This window comes from Natator depressus, chromosome 1, assembly GCF_965152275.1.
Source record: "Natator depressus isolate rNatDep1 chromosome 1, rNatDep2.hap1, whole genome shotgun sequence".
NCBI classification, from domain to species: domain Eukaryota; kingdom Metazoa; phylum Chordata; order Testudines; family Cheloniidae; genus Natator; species Natator depressus.
The window spans coordinates 127,590,883-127,607,953 of record NC_134234.1 but is presented as its reverse complement, the minus strand read 5'-3'; the positions used below and the strand labels follow the sequence as shown (position 1 = coordinate 127,607,953).

General features: G+C 41.7%; 1 protein-coding gene across 4 annotated transcripts in view; it reads left to right on the top strand.

Moving 5' to 3' along the window:
* The window catches only part of NLGN4X (neuroligin 4 X-linked), a 245,790-nt gene that overhangs the window by 79,932 nt on the left and 148,787 nt on the right, over positions 1-17,071 (top strand). The window lies entirely within an intron of this gene.

Here is a 17,071-nt window from a genome sequence, read left to right as displayed (position 1 = left end):
TATATTCATTAGATGCAAATGTTATATCAATTAAGCATGCTTGCATGAATTCATTTTTATAGAGCTTTGTGTCACCAAATTGCAGTTTTATTTGCAGGCATTGGCCAGTGTACGAATGGGTCACAATCCCAAAGGTTATGGCAAACAAATAAAACAATCCTCTAGAAACAATATAATTTTAGCACACAACTGAAGTATACAAATACTACTACAAATTTTTTTTTAAGGAAAACAATTTGTTTATAGAAATTTCCCTTTCTCTTTGGTTTATTATAATACCTTCTGAAATTACATTTAAATTTGTTTGATTTTAATCAGCAAAGGATTGCTCAAGTTCTGCAACTTGAAGACTCTGTGACTGTTTAGCATTTTTAGTCAAGTTTTATATCATTCATTCACTAAATATAAAATGGAGCAATCACTGGATATATTATGCAAGAACATCCTATGAAAATGCGCTTTTTTACCCTCATCTACTCTTCAGCAAAAAACTCTGAGATTATTACTCTACACCAGTCATCAGTATAACAAATGTTTGCTTTGGTAACACAAATTTGTGAACCTCCTTATTCTCACTGTTTTTGTGAGGTGCACAGAATGTTTCTTGAGAAGTGTTGAGTGACAGCAAGTCCCATTGAAGACAAGGCTTCTTTTGACCAAACACCAACTCACTAATGTTTGTTCAGTATTACAGGATAAGGAATAATTGCAAGGGAGCGATAATAATATTCTGCTGAAGCCAATTGTTTTATCCACTGCAGTTACTTACTGATGAATAACTGTACAGATTTCCCCCAGATATGCAAATCCGTTTCTCTATTTGTGGGGGGGGGTTGATTTGCATAATCATGGTATTGTTTTTTCTCAGTAAGCGTACTCTGAACATTCAAATCTTGGTACTCTGGCTACCATAATCCCTCTGCTCTGATTGGCTTCTGTACTTAGAATTTTCCAAACTGTTTGCCAGCAATAAACATACTGCCTTACTTTCCCACTCCCTTCAGCTGAAGCAGAATACTAAAAAACCGCATAAGATACTGGGGGGGGGAGGGGGTTGGACTAGTGAAAGGAAAAAAACAGTTGCGTTACTGAAAGGGAAAATGTCTTAAAAGAAAAGGCATGTGTCTGCAGGGAGCTGAACATTTCTTCTTATTTCCCTCCTTCCTCCAAACCCCTCTCCTTATTCGTAGATGTCCAGATGCATCCTGGTCTTCAGAATTCAGAGTAGCAGCCTTGTTAGTCTGTATTCGCAAAAAGAAAAGGAGTACTTGTGGTACCTTAGAGACTAACAAATTTATTTGAGCATAAGCTTTCGTGAGCTACAGCTCACCTCATCAGATGCATTCAGTGGAAAATACAGTGGGGAGATTTATATACATAGAGAACATGAAACAATGGGTGTTACCATACACACTGTAACCAGAGTGATCACTTAAGGTGAGCTATTACCAGCAGGAGAGTGCGGGGGTGGGGGGAACCTTTTGTAGTAATAATCAAGGTGGGCCATTTCCAGCAGCTGACTAGAATGTCTTCAGAATAACTCTCATGTGTTTGTTTATTTTGTGGGTTTTATCCTGCAGCTTTTAATTAGTCAATAGGACAACTCTGTAAGTCAGGGCTGTAAGACAAGGTCTTATTTGTTCATACTGGAAGAACCCCCCAGTCCTTCTGTCCCAATCTCATTTTAAAGCACAATGTAGGCAAATATGTTGTTGCAGTTATTCTGGAGAGAGGAATTTTGCTCATGTGAAGGAACCAGGAGGAAAGATAGGAAGTGTGAAAACAAAGGTCAACAATGGTATTGCTTTTTTGGTTAAGCCTGTTTACCTTTCAGCAGTCTGGCACATCATATTATTGAATTCTTCTCTTTTAAAATTTGAATATTTAATTCAAATGTCTATATAATAAATAATAATAAAATCGAGCATGTCCACTATATCCTAATCAAACCCTAGACTAATAAACTACTCAGCCTCTGATCTTGCAAGGTTTTAAACCAAGTATATTGTTGTTACCTCATAAAGTGGAAGAACCCCCAAATGTCATTGTGTAGCAGTTTATTAATGGTTAGTTTTATGCCCATTTAATTCTGTGGGGAAAAATGGCATTTTTATACAAAGATTGGGACTAGACTCCAGTGCTAAGAAGGATGGCTATTAGGAGTCCAAACCTTCCCTCCCACCAAAAAATGCCACCATATGGGGACAGTGAGTAGGCAGCATCCAATACACCTTTGTTGCTCTCTGTTGAGTTGTATGTGAACTTATTCATGTGCATCATGACAGGTATTTTCAGTAAGCTTGTGAGAAGAGTCAGACATTCTAAAATGAATACATGCATTTTTAAAAAAAAATGTGTACCATTTATCTTAATTATCACTAGTTAAATCTAACTCAATGTTTTTCACTTAGTAAATATGCAACTGACTGCTCATAAACATGTTTAAAGTGAACTGACCTATCTTCTAAGCTAGCCTGTCGCCAAATCATACTAAAGGTAAATTGCTTTAAGTTGTAGTCCATAGAATCTGATTAAACACATTACACTTCATTATATGAATCTTAGTTGACAGAAAAAAGCTATGTTGTTATGGAGACAGACCATGAAATTAGTTTTTGAAGTAGAGGTCTGAAAATGAATGACTGAGTTAAATTCACATTTTCAATCCTTTCTCAAGTACAGATTTCTTTACAAGTTCCCTGAGACTTTTTGTGTATGTAAGAAAAGATGGACAGACTCATCTAAACTCAATTAATGCTCTGAGACTGAAACATATCTGAATAATCTTGTGTCTCTCTTTTTAACAATTTCAGTGAAAAGAAACTGCTGTGCTTCTGTAATGCATCAACTGTGGTCCCGTGTGATGTTGCATCTCCTTCAAACCCAATACTAGTTGCTAATCAAAATGCAGCTCAGTTTTGCAACTTGGCTACATTGCGTGTGCTGTCATTTACTTCTTGTGTAGATTGATTCAGCAAACGCAGCAATCTCTACTCTGATTATGCATTTGGAATGAAGAATTGCAAAGCTTACCAAGGCTTGGTTGTGGTTTGCTCTCATCTACATTAATGTAAATTAGGACTAACCCCACTGAATTCAGTGTAATTACACCAATGTAAAATGAATGTGAGTAAGACCAGAATCAGGCCCATGAACTGGGCAGATATTATTATTCATTAATAATAAATTAATTTGAATAACTTTTGCTGAAATGTTTAAGAGATTCAATAAATCAAAATGTATAAAATCTATAGAAGTTAAAAGGTAGGCAGTGTAGCTAGGTAAATAATTTAAAAAGCTCAATTACAATGTATTGGTTTTTAACTACAGCATTGAATTTAAATCTTGCCAGAGAGAATGAATTTACAATTTATTACTAATCACAGGATACTATATTTTTAATGTTTCTGAAAATAGCAGGCAGAATAGCAATGGAAAATCCTCTCTAAATTGAAATTGTCTTTCTAGAAACATTCCAAGCAGTTTAATTCGTAAAGATTAATTTTTATTCCCCTTCTCCCACAACCAAAAATAATACACTTTTTCCTCAGGAGAAGAGTAGCCTGTAGGAATCAAATCAAAGAGAAATATCTAGCAGACTAGTTCTGAAATCTGTCCATGCAGACATTTTCTGTGTGGCCCTTTAATGTGTACTGACTCATTCATAACAATAATGCCTCAATTAGAGACTGCAAGAGTTGGGGAAATTCTCTTGGATTTTGTTGCCCATCATTTGAAGAAAAGAAGAGAGGAAGAGTATCATTACAGTTCTGTATCTTCATGATGGATCTGAATACTAACAGCGTGGTGATTTTAACAATATTGATGGATGCTAGTTGTAAACATAGATGTCAGTAGTAAAATGCTTTTCTTTCTAATAGTGGTTTGAACGCCAAATCTACTTATGCTATTTAAAATGATTCAACTCAAAATATAGCTGTATATTTTGCATTAAAAGTTAGCTTTTTATCTCAAATTGCTACCTAGACAGCAGCTGTAGGTATCTCACTTCAGCTTCTGAATACACAAAAACACATGTATAATATAAACACAGACATATTTGGCTCGTCTCTGATTGCTAGAACCTGTAATTTTCCGCAAGAATACATGAATGACAGTTTTGAGGAGGTCAGCTAGGGAAATGATATTGAGGACAGTCTTTTTATGATAACTTCAGTCTGAATATGGGTTTAGCTACAGTGGGAGTGCTAGATTGTAGAGGACACAGACTGTTAATCGGCTGTGCTTAATCCCTAGCCTTTATCATTTGAATCTGTGCATGCTGTAAAGGGGATTGCAGCCTGCTATCATAATTACTGAAACAAACAAAACAAAACCTACCAACAAGTTTGGTTTCTTGCAAGTGAACCATAAAAACTGCATTATATCAAGGCCAGATTAAAACATTATTTAAGCAACATCAACAAATCCTTCATTCTGGTTTAATACTGCTTTCTTCAGACCAAAAAAAGGCGGGGGGAGTCACATTTTTATTCTGTGTATGGTCAAAAGTACCAACATACACTCAAAATTATGTGTTGTATGGTGAACAAAGTGAGTTTTCAAAATGTGTTAAACTACTAAACAGCTAAATGTTTGTCAGGGATTAATTTTAAAAGTACTTAACATCTTTGGGGTGTGAAAATCATCTAATCAAAAAGTGTAAGGCTGGAAGGGGCCTCAGGAAGTCATCAAGTCCAGCCACCTGCGTTGAGGCAGGACTAAGTAAACCTAAGCTATCCCTGACAGATAGATGTGTAACCTGTTCTTAAAAACCTCTGATGATCAGGATTCCACAGCACCCCCTTGAAAGGTTCATTCACTATTGGAGCACCCCCTCCTGGTTGTGTTGGGGGATCAGCTCCGTTCAGTCATGTCATGGCCCCTCTTGCCCTCCAGGAGTTGCAGTTTCCTCTTCATGGCTTGGCTTTGCGGCCACGTCACTACACTGTGTTCCCCTTCTGAGGTAACAATGTCTTGCTGGACTCACTGTGAGGATACCATTCCAGGCAGTCTTCTGATTCCAAACTGTTCCACTTTCCCAGTGCCTGATAGGAGGGCTTGGGCCCACCTGCTACTTTGGGTCCCAGCCCAGGGATCCTACAATCAACAGCCAAGGTTTGAACTGTCTCAACTCTTACTGCTCTTTTCCTGGGCTTTTTCCTACTCCGCGTTCTGCAGGCTTCCTTCACCACCACACCTCTGGGTAAACCCTTCCCTCCGGGTCAGCATTCCAGGGCTTTTGCTCCCCCCTGGGTTTCTACCTTCTCACCTCACTAAGACCAGAGAGTGACTATAGACCTCCACACTGCAGCACCTTCTGCTCTCACTTCCTGGGTTTATACAAACCTTCGTCTAGTCCTGCCCACATGGGCTTCATCTTCAATTAGTGTTTGTTAGTGAAGCCTACGTTTCCTCCCAGGTGCAGCCTAATGGTTAATTAGTCCTTCTGAGCCACCTTAACACTTAACACTTCAGGGTGGTGTGGGGTGAACAACACAGCACAGAAGCCTATTCCAGAGCTTAACTATCTTTATGGTTAGAACAGTATTCCTAATATCTAACCTAAATTGTCCTTGCTGCAGATTAAGCCCATTACTTCTTTTGTCCTATCTTCAGTGGACATGGAGAACAATGGAGCACCCAGAATTGGACAGAGTACTCCAGCTGAAACCTCACCAGTGCCAAGTAGAGTGGGACAGTTAGCTCCCGTGTCTTACATACGACAGTCCTGTTAATAGACCCCAGAATATTAGTCTTTTTTGCAGCTGTATCATACTGTTGATTCATATTCAGTTTATGATCTACTACAGAGATAGGCAAAACTGGGAATAACTGTCTAAGTGGTAGTGCTGCTGAAAAGGATCTGGGGTTTATAGTAGTTCAGGGAGCTGCAACGTTTGGCATGCAGGGAAATCCGCTGGCAGTCTGGGACGGTTTGTTTACCTACAGCGTCCGCAGGTTCAGCCAATCGCAGCTCCCACTGGCCGCGGTTTGCTGTTCCAGACCAAAGGGGGCTGCGGAAAGTGGCAAGGGCCGAGGGATGTGCCGGCCACCACTTTCTGCAGCCCCCATTGGCCTGGAACTGCGAACTGCGGCCAATGGGAGCTGCGATTGGCTGAACCTGCAGACGCTGCAGGTAAACAAACCGTCCCGGCCCGCCAGCGGATTTCCCTGAAAGGCCGCATGCCAAAGGTTGCCCATCCCTGATCTACTATAAATCCCAGATCCTTTTCAGCAGCACTACCGCTTAGACAGTTATTCCCAATTTTGTAGTTGCATATTTGATATTTCTTTCCTAACTGAAGTACTTTGCACTTGCATTTATTGAATTTCATCTTGTTGGATACAGACTAATTCTCCAATTTACCATGGTTGTTTTGAATTCTAATTCTATTCTCCAAAGGACTTGCAATCCCTCCCAGCTTGGTGTCATCTGCAAATTTTATGAGTATACTCTCCACTCCATTATCCAAGTCATTAATTAAAATATTGAATAGTACCAGACCCTGCAGAACGCCACTAGATATGCCCTCCAAATTTGACCACAAATTGTTGGTAACTACTCTCAGTTCAGCTAAACTGGTTTGAAGGCTCTTGAAACATTTAGGGCACAGTAAATAGATGCAAAGCCACAGAAAACCACAAGAGGCCATGACACTTTGCAGTGGTAGATGAGTGAGGTCAGAATTTCTTCATCAGTGAAAGGGAACAGAGGATAATCTGTAAACAGAGTAAAATATTTTAATGCAGAGTATTAGGAAATGTTTTAAAATAAAACAGGAGTATCAACATTAGCCCTTGGTTGAGGCAGCAGAGTTCAGTCTAGTAGAAAGGTGCAAGAGTCTGAAGGCTATATATTTACCTTTGGTCAAACAAACAAACAAAAAAAAATAAGGACTACACAAAGTAGATGAATAAGGGATGAATAAGATGCTTGCTATAAGAGAAATATAGTTTGCACTGTATACTGCTATTTCAGATTTGGCAGATCTTTGTGTGCGTACAATTAGCTGTGCATTGTGGTTTCTTTATACATTCTTTTCACACACATATACTATTTAACTCATAACTAGTCTATGACTACAACTCATAACAAATCTGATTTTCCATTGACCGGCTGCTGGGATTTTGTGTGTGAGTGTGTGTGTCTGTGTGTAGGTATCATTATTCTTGTTCCAGTGGTCCAATCAAAAATGAGCTTCCTAGTGACTTCTTTACCTCCTATAATGTAGGCCAGCACATGACTAAAATTGCTTATTTTGCGCATCATGCTAATCTTTGGCTGAAGCCACAAGCTCTGAATGGCTTAGGTAAACCAGATGCACAAATGGTGTGCATTAAATCAGAGGAGCTATGCCAGTTTACACTAGCTGAGGATCTTGCCTTATAGTTTAAATGAATATTAGTAATATGTATTGAATTAACCTTGGATTACTCGTAACTTGAAAAATAGTGACATGGATGTAAGTATACAATATTAAAGTCTCTCACATGACTCTTTTTCAGGGTCTGGGAGCACTGGAGCATGCATACCTTTTCAAGGATAGTAGCCCTACTTTTATACAGTGCTATGGAATAACACCTTTAATACCTATGGTACTTCATGTTTTGGTAACATGCATGTGCAGATCTGAGATCAGAATGACAGACCTTTATTTGAACTGGGAAGTTGAAGTATAAGTAGATGACTATAGCAGCCTTTCTTCTTCCAAATTAAGAGTTAATACAAATACTCATAGCCTATACATAGTTTCATGTTTGAATAGCTACATATTTTCATCTGTCAAGTATTCTCACCATCATGTTTAGCACACTTTTATTTATTCACCACTTTTAGATTTAAGCAGATATCAAAATGATGCTAACTCATTGTTTAGGTGTGTGTGTATATATATATATATAATTGAATAGCCTTAGGAAATTCAGAATCAATTTACCTCACTCTTTGTATTTGTTTACCTTTGCATGTCTTCAAAAGGTATTCACTTTTGTACCTTCTTGCACATGTGCACTGGTTTTATAATTTGTATAGGAATCATAACTTTGAATTTCCATATTTTTCTGCGGTTAAAATCTTTACCTTCATGTTTTATTACTTTTTTAATAGTTAAGTTTTAAAAAAAAACTGAAGTATAAAGAAAAGTGTGTGTGTGTGTGTGTGTGTGTGTGTGTGTGTGTGTGTGTGTGTGTGTGTGTGTATTTACATACATACATGGGTATAATTGACTATATATATCTATCAGGCAATATATGATTAGCATGACCTTTCATAAAAAAACCTACAAAATATAGCATGGATTAAAATTCATAGTATAGTCAGTCTAAAATTAAGTCACAGAGTCTATCAATGGCTTCTCTGTTTGCTAACCTCTTACCCTTCTAACCCTCTTCAGTTCTCGGTTTGCTTGGAAAAAAAAATTCAGGTTTATAATTCTCTTCTGTCTCAAGTAGAGTGGACCAGACGATACGTCTGGGGGGAGAAAGCAGAAGGAGACTCTGCTGGTTGGAAGGCATGAGATGCGATGTCCTGAGGTTGGGGGTTCCACGACCACCACTCCCAAGAGAAGGAGGCGGGTGGTGGTGGTCGGGGACTCTCTCCTCCGGGGGACTGAGTCATCTATCTGCCGCCCTGACCGGGAAAACCGAGAAGTCTGCTGCTTGCCAGGGGCTAAGATTCGCGATGTGACGGAGAGACTGCCGAGACTCATCAAGCCCTCGGATCGCTACCCCTTCCTGCTTCTCCACGTGGGCACCAATGATACTGCCAAGAATGACCTTGAGCGGATCACTGCGGACTACGTGGCTCTGGGAAGAAGGATAAAGGAGTTGGAGGCGCAAGTGGTATTCTCGTCCATCCTCCCCGTGGAAGGAAAAGGCCAGGGCAGGGACCGTCGAATCGTGGAAGTCAACGAATGGCTACGCAGGTGGTGTCGGAGAGAAGGCTTTGGATTCTTTGACCATGGGATGGTGTTCCATGAAGGAGGAGTGCTGGGCAGAGACGGGCTCCATCTTACGAAGAGAGGGAAGAGCATCTTTGCGAGCAGGCTGGCTAACCTAGTAAGGAGGGCTTTAAACTAGGTTCACCGGGGGAAGGAGACCAAAGCCCTGAGGTAAGTGGGAAAACGGGATACCGGGAGGAAGCACAGGCAGGAACGTCTGTGAGGGGAGGGCTCCTGCCTCAGACTGAGAATGAGGGGCGATCAGCAGGTTCTCTCAAGTGCTTATATACGAATGCACAAAGCCTTGGAAACAAGCAGGGAGAACTGGAGGTCCTGGTGATGTCAGGGAATTATGACGTGATTGGAATAACAGAGACTTGGTAGGATAACTCACATGACTGGAGTACTGTCATGGATGGTTATAAACTGTTCAGGAAGGACAGGCAGGGCAGAAAAGGTGGGGGAGTAGCACTGTATGTAAGGGAGCAGTATGACTGCTCAGAGCTCCGGTACGAAACTGCAGAAAAACCTGAGTGTCTCTGGATTAAGTTTAGAAGTGTGAGTAATAAGAGTGATGTAGTGGTGGGAGTCTGCTATAGACCACCGGACCAGGGGGATGAGGTGGATGAGGCTTTCTTCCGGCAACTCACAGAAGCTACTAGATCGCACGCCCTGGTTCTCATGGGTGACTTTAATTTTCCTGATATTTGCTGGGAGAGCAATACAGCGGTGCATAGACAATCCAGGAAGCTTTTGGAAAGCGTAGGGGACAATTTCCTGGTGCAAGTGCTAGAGGAGCCAACTAGGGGGGGAGCTTTTCTTGACCTGCTGCTCACAAACAGGGAAGAATTAGTGGGGGAAGCAAAAGTGGATGGGAATCTGGGAGGCAGTGACCATGAGATGGTCGAGTTCAGGATCCTGACACAGGGAAGAAAGGTAAGCAGCAGGATACGGACCCTGGACTTCAGGAAAGCAGACTTTGACTCCCTCAGGGAGCGGATGGGTAGGATCCCCTGGAGGACTAACATGAAGGGGAAAGGAGTCCAGGAGAGCTGGCTGTATTTCAAGGAATCCCTGTTGAGGTTACAGGGACAAACCATCCCGATGAGTCGAAAGAATAGTAAATATGGCAGGCGACCAGCTTGGCTTAATGGTGAAATCCTAGCGGATCTTAAACATAAAAAAGAAGCTCACAAGAAGTGGAAGGTTGGACATATGACCAGGGAAGAGTATAAAAATATTGCTCGGGCATGTAGGAATGAAATCAGGAGGGCCAAATCGCACCTGGAGCTGCAGCTAGCAAGAGATGTCAAGAGTAACAAGAAGGGTTTCTTCAGGTATGTTGGCAACAAGAAGAAAGCCAAGGAAAGTGTGGGCCCCTTACTGAATGAGGGAGGCAACCTAGTGACAGAGGATGTGGAAAAAGCTAATGTGCTCAATGCTTTTTTTGCCTCTGTCTTCACGAACAAGGACAGCTCCCAGACTGCTGCGCTGGGCATCGCAACATGGGGAGTAGATGGCCAGCCCTCTGTGGAGAAAGAGGTGGTTAGGGACTATTTAGAAAAGCTGGACGTGCACAAGTCCATGGGGCCGGACGAGTTGCATCCGAGAGTGCTAAAGGAATTGGCGGATGTGATTGCAGAGCCATTGGCCATTATCTTTGAAAACTCGTGGCGAACGGGGGAAGTCCCAGATGACTGGAAAAAGGCTAATGTAGTGCCAATCTTTAAAAAAGGGTAGAAGGAGGATCCTGGGAACTACAGGCCAGTCAGCCTCACCTCAGTCCCCGGAAAAATCATGGAGCAGGTCCTCAAGGAATCAATCCTGAAGCACTTACACGAGAGTAAAGTGATCAGGAACAGTCAGCATGGATTCACCAAGGGAAGGTCATGCCTGACTAATCTAATCGCCTTCTATGATGAGATTACTGATTCTGTGGATGAAGGGAAAGCAGTGGATGTATTGTGTCTTGACTTTAGCAAAGCTTTTGGCACGGTCTCCCACAGTATTCTTGTCAGCAAGTTAAAGAAGTATGGGCTGGATGAATGTACTATAAGGTGGGTAGAAAGTTGGCTAGATTGTCGGGCTCAACGGGTAGTGATCAATGGCTCCATGTCTAGTTGGCAGCCGGTGTCAAGTGGAGTGCCCCAGGGGTCGGTCCTGGGGCCGGTTTTGTTCAATATCTTCATAAATGATCTGGAGGATGGTGTGGATTGCACTCTCAGCAAATTTGCGGATGATACTAAACTGGGAGGAGTGGTAGATATGCTGGAGGGCAGAGATAGGATACAGAGGGACCTAGACAAATTGGAGGATTGGGCCAAAAGAAACCTGATGAGGTTCAATAAGGATAAGTGCAGGGTCCTGCACTTAGGACGGAAGAACCCAATGCACAGCTACAGACTAGGGACCGAATGGCTAGGCAGCAGTTCTGCGGAAAAGGACCTAGGGGTTACAGTGGATGAGAAGCTGGATATGAGTCAGCAGTGTGCCCTTGTTGCCAAGAAGGCCAATGGCATTTTGGGATGTATAAGTAGGGGCACAGCGAGCAGATCGAGGGACGTGATCGTTCCCCTCTATTCGACATTGGTGAGGCCTCATCTGGAGTACTGTGTCCAGTTTTGGGCCCCACACTACAAGAAGGATGTGGATAAATTGGAGAGAGTCCAGCGAAGGGCAACAAAAATGATTAGGGGTCTGGAACACATGACTTATGAGGAGAGGCTGAGGGAACTGGGATTGTTTAGTCTGCAGAAGAGAAGAATGAGGGGGGATTTGATAGCTGCTTTCAACTACCTGAGAGGTGGTTCCAGAGAGGATGGTTCTAGACTATTCTCAGTGGTAGAAGAGGACAGGACAAGGAGTAATGGTCTCAAGTTGCAGTGGGGGAGGTTTAGGTTGGATATTAGGAAAAACTTTTTCACTAGGAGGGTGGTGAAACACTGGAATGCGTTACCTAGGGAGGTGGTAGAATCTCCTTCCTTGGAAGTTTTTAAGGTCAGGCTTGACAAAGCCTTGGCTGGGATGATTTGATTGGGGATTGGTCCTGCTTTGAGCAGGGGGTTGGACTAGATGACCTCCTGAGGTCCCTTCCAACCCTGATATTCTATGATTCTATGATTCTATGATTCTATGATTCTAAGTAGCTTGTCATCTCACATTATACATCACTAACAAAATTAAAGACAATAAGACATATCCTGTGGTAAAGTACTTATACAGCTTTCCAATATGAGAAGGATTAATAACAGATAACAATTACAATACAAAGTGATAACAAAGAATTTGTAACATAAAATCCCTAGTAAACACACTCAGTGGCAGGAACCTTAAGGGAGGAGTTAAAAATTTGTTTCCATTGTGAAAGGTAAATGATAAAATGAGTTCCCTGAAGTCACCTTTCCCCCCCACCAATATTAGGGTCCAATAAATCACTTGCTCCTAATCCAGAAACACTGCAGCATCTGTGAAAAAGAAGAAGGCATATGGCTGACTTCCACAATGAACCCTGAGCCTAGCAGGATAAAGCCAGGTAATCCAGGCCCTTATTTTTCATTCTTGCTTTTAACAGTCAGAAATACCTTCTGACACCAAAGAACAGGACTGTAACCTAGATAAAATAAAATTCTCAAATCCTTAGAGCTGAACTCACATTTACCTGCTGATTTCCAAATACTGTTCTTCAGTCTAAGAGTTGCAATTTCCCAGGCACTTTGTAGGATTGTGGGCAAATGGCTGTTTCAGGAATGTAATATGTGAGAGAGCCTTGTAGAGAGGGTTCAAAATAATTCATTCCTAGCACCATTATAATCAATTATAGGGCGACAATGGGAAGTCTTGAGTTCTCTTTGGCAGCAACTCAAATTGAGACTATGTATCTGGCATTAACTAATATGGGCAGACTTTCCATTGTATTTTCACTATCACTATGTCCTGCTGAAAAGGAGTGGGGGGGAAGGAAATCCCTAATAAACTATGGTTATCTAAGGCCTAGTCTACACTGGGAGGGGGGTGGAAGGGGGAAATAGATCTAAGTTACTCAACTTCAGCTACGTGAATAATGTAGCTGAAGTCGATGTACTTAGATCTACTAACTGTGGTGTCTTCACTGTGGTAAGTTGACAGCTGACGCTCCCCCATTGACTCTGCCTGCGCTCTCACCCTGATGGAGTTTTGGTGTCAATGGGAGAGTGCTCGGCAGTGAAATGATTGCGTCTAGACTAGACATGATAAATTGACCCCCCACTGGATTGATCGCTGCCCATCGATCCAGCGGGTAATGTAGACAGCCCCAAAGTGTGGTGTTGCTGCTACATGATCCTTTCAGTTAGCCTAAGTGGTGGTGTCTCAGAAGTAGAAGCAGTGCCACTTGGAGGAGGATGCAAGAGAAATACAGGTCTAGGTCACTGTCCAAACCTGCAGACTAGCTGTAGCTCATTTGATCATAGACAGCCGCAACTGTTAGTTCACAGTGAATGATATTGAATGCAGGTTAAGTGGAACAAGTGGTATTTTAATAAAACCCTGTTGACTGCTCCATCCATTCCTAAGTTTCCTGGTATCCTATCAATAACTGCCCTTCAGGGAATATAGGCACTCTGACTCTAGTTACAATGATCATGATACATCGCCTCTATTTTACAAACGTTTTAATTGAAATATTAAAATCAGATAATTGATGTCCAGACTCCCTCCATCCCGTGTCCCTTTGGCCAGTTGTTATCACACTGCTAAGTTGGTGTCTTGTCTTTATCACACACACACACACATCTGGTTACATATTTTTTGAGGTAGTTTGGTCTCCTCAACATGTGACCACACTGGGATTCACCTGTCTCTATTTCTTTGTCACTTGTTCCAAGTCTAGCAAACTATCTCTCTGTGGAATATTCTCCCTCCCTGTAGGTTTGGCCGTCAGATAGTTCTGTATCTCCATTTTGTGATGATCTCTGTATTTCTGTAAGCTCTCTCTTGGTGTTGTGTCTCCTAGCTGAAAAGTGCCTCCTGCTCCTTCACATCACTTCTCTCTCTTGCTTAGTCACCTCATATAAGCTGATGCCATTTCATTCCTCATGACTGCTTTAGACCTCTCCTTCTGGCATCTCTTCTAATGGTTGTATCCTCACAGAAGCATATGCCTCCGGGGCTAGTAGGTCCTTGCCTGTCCTGTTGTACTCTACTGTCTGCTTTCTCTGATTGTTGGCCATCTCCTCTAGGCAATGTCTCTATCCTTTTGGCTGCAACAGGTCTCCCCTGATTGCTACCATGGCTTTGGTCCTTCATCCTATCAGTGCCTGCTCTGTCTTGTTTTGACATTCCTGTGATGGAGTATTCTGTGTGCCAAAAATGGTAACAAAGGGACTGAACGAGAAGAAACAGCCTTGTGTGACAGTCACTTAGCTGTTTTCACAGTGTATTTCACCTTACAATTACTCTGTGAGTAATGTTGGGGAAGCGGTATGTTGGTCAAACTCCCATTTGCATGTTAAGTCCTTGAATTTTTACCAAGGCAAAAAAAAAATAATGTCTGTTCTCAGTGAATACAGTGTCCAGAATGCTATATCTTGCAAAGTGGCCCTTCACTTTGCCAGTTACTGGCTTGCTGCTATTATCAGACATAGCATCAACATCCCAAAAACATAAATAATATTTTACTGTAATCAAGTACTACTTTTCATTGAACGTAAGTATGTTTGTTCCCATCATTGCCAGTGGTTTGTGGGCAGCTTATGTGGTAACAGAATCTCTTTCTGCTGGCTATTATCCTATGACTGGCAGATGTCATGCCCTTCTATCAAAGAGCAAAGTTGTGTATTCATTCCTGGATAATAAACACACTCTTGAGTCCGTCTAAGGCATCTGTCAATGCCCACGTGTGAGGCATGTATTTTTTTCATCGTGTCGTTACCTAATGAGCTGGGGACAACAGCTCTCTGCTCAAAATATGACACACTCAGTTCATCTTTAATTTGAAAATATGGTTCTGCTCCTACTGGTACTTGTTTTCTGTCTTCTCACCACCCTGTTAGTATTGCTCTCCTGTATGCCTGTAGTTGGATGTCATTTTTGTAGCCTCTTTAATTTCTATCAGCTTTGCTATTGAAATGGGGATATTGAATCCATTAACATACTACACTATGTCCTGATTCCCTTCCCCCAGCTCACTGTTGGTGGGTATATAGGCCCTGTTCAGGGTGTCAGCTGACAACAGTAATTGTCCTGAATGATATCTGATCTCTACCTGGTAGCACTGGAGGATCATCAATATGGGCTTCAATCTGTTTGGAGCACTAAGAAGGGGCTTCACCATGATTGTGTCTAGGGGTTTCATTGAATTATTACTGGGTGGTCATAGATGTACTTATGGACTACTCTCCAAATACTTGAGCCAGAAGTTCTTCTTTTGTTTGTTTGTCTCTGACAGGGCTCTGCTGGCATAAGTGACTAGGTGCTCCTGCAAAAGAGTGGAACTCAGTCATATCTCCAGTGCATCACACTAGAATGTCAGTGGCTCTCCTGGCTCGTAGTATTCAGGAAAGAGGCATCCATTGTAATTTGTTTCAGCCAGTTAAATGCTTGCCATTGAGGACTTGTTCACTCCCCCTCAACATCCTGCTTTGTGAGCTGATGTATGGGTTCTGCTGCTACAGCCAAGTGTGGAAGAACTGGGACAAGAATTGTATAATTCCTAAGAAGTGCTATACCCCTTTCACATCCATGGGAGCTGGCACCTCTCTGACTGCCTAGATGTTGTTGGGATCTGCTTTCAGTCCCTCTGTTGGGTGCAGATGTCCAATCCATGTAACATCATGCTGTTTGAGATGCATTTTTTCAGGGCTGAGTTTTATGGTTTTGTAGAAAATCTTGTAAGTTTTCTTTCATGGTCTCATTCAGCTTATATATTATTGCACCCTCCACCTAAAATGATGATATCATCTGCAATTAATTTCACCATTGTAGTTCTTCTGATGCTTGGATGAGTCTTCTCTGGAATACTTCTGGTGCTGGGCTTATGCTCATTGGCATACACCACAAAATGTAGTGATCAAATGGTGTTGCAAAAGTTGCCAGCATGCTGGATTCCTTATCCAGGCTTATGTGGTAAAACCCATTCTTCACATCATGGACCATAAAGGTTCTGGCATTGGAAAGTTCTGGCAAGATGTCATCAATTGTGGACAGTGGATCATGACATCTTTTTAGTGTCTGGTTCAGTGTCTTTTTGGATGCATAATTTTCCTGAGGGCTTCTGTACCACCACCATGCTGTTTACCCTATACTGGTCTCTACAAATGCTATGATATCCTGATTTGCAGACTTAAGAGCTCCTTGCATACTGAGTTAAGTAATGCCAGTGGAATGTTTCTTTGTTGTAAGCATACAGGCACAAGTGTGCTACTTTTGGTTGCAGGTTTTTTTTAAGGCACCCGATACCTTTGAAAACATCCTCATATGCTTTTCAAATGGTCTCTATTGTCCATGGGAATCCCTTTGACACAAAGGATAATTTCCTGCAGTATCTTTGAGAGCTGTTACTCTATTAAGTTTATGCATTATTGTGACCGGGATTGTATGCAACCTCTCCAAAGAGGAGATGTGACAGATATTCCAACCCTGTGTAGTATCTTTGGGGTCCATTGTTTTAAATGAATGGTTTATGTATGATTTTAATTGACACCATGGAGGAGGGCAACCACAGCTCCTCCTACTAAAAATAGTGGATGGTAGTAAAGACAAATCAGCCAAGTTGTAACCAACCTTCCCTTCTCCCCAGGAAATATCATCTCCTGGGCAGGCTCACATATACCAGCTCAAACTGGATTCTCCAGAGACCAACATACAAAGAAAGGACTTTTGGATAAATAGACTGAGTTTATACTGACTCAAAACCTTCTTTTTGATCCAAAAAATGAATAGGAGTTTCCCTCCAAGGTGTGTCAAGGGTCAATCCTTGCAGAAAGGTTGGAAGGACTTGACCTACTAGAATAAGACTGATGGGTGACTTCTGGTAAGCTCATTAGCATGTGTGTAGGGTTTTTTAATTATTTTAATATTTTTTTTCTGTAATGGTTTCATTTTAAGAATAAATGTGCTTAATTAGAAATAGCCGTGTGGTAACTTGTAACTAT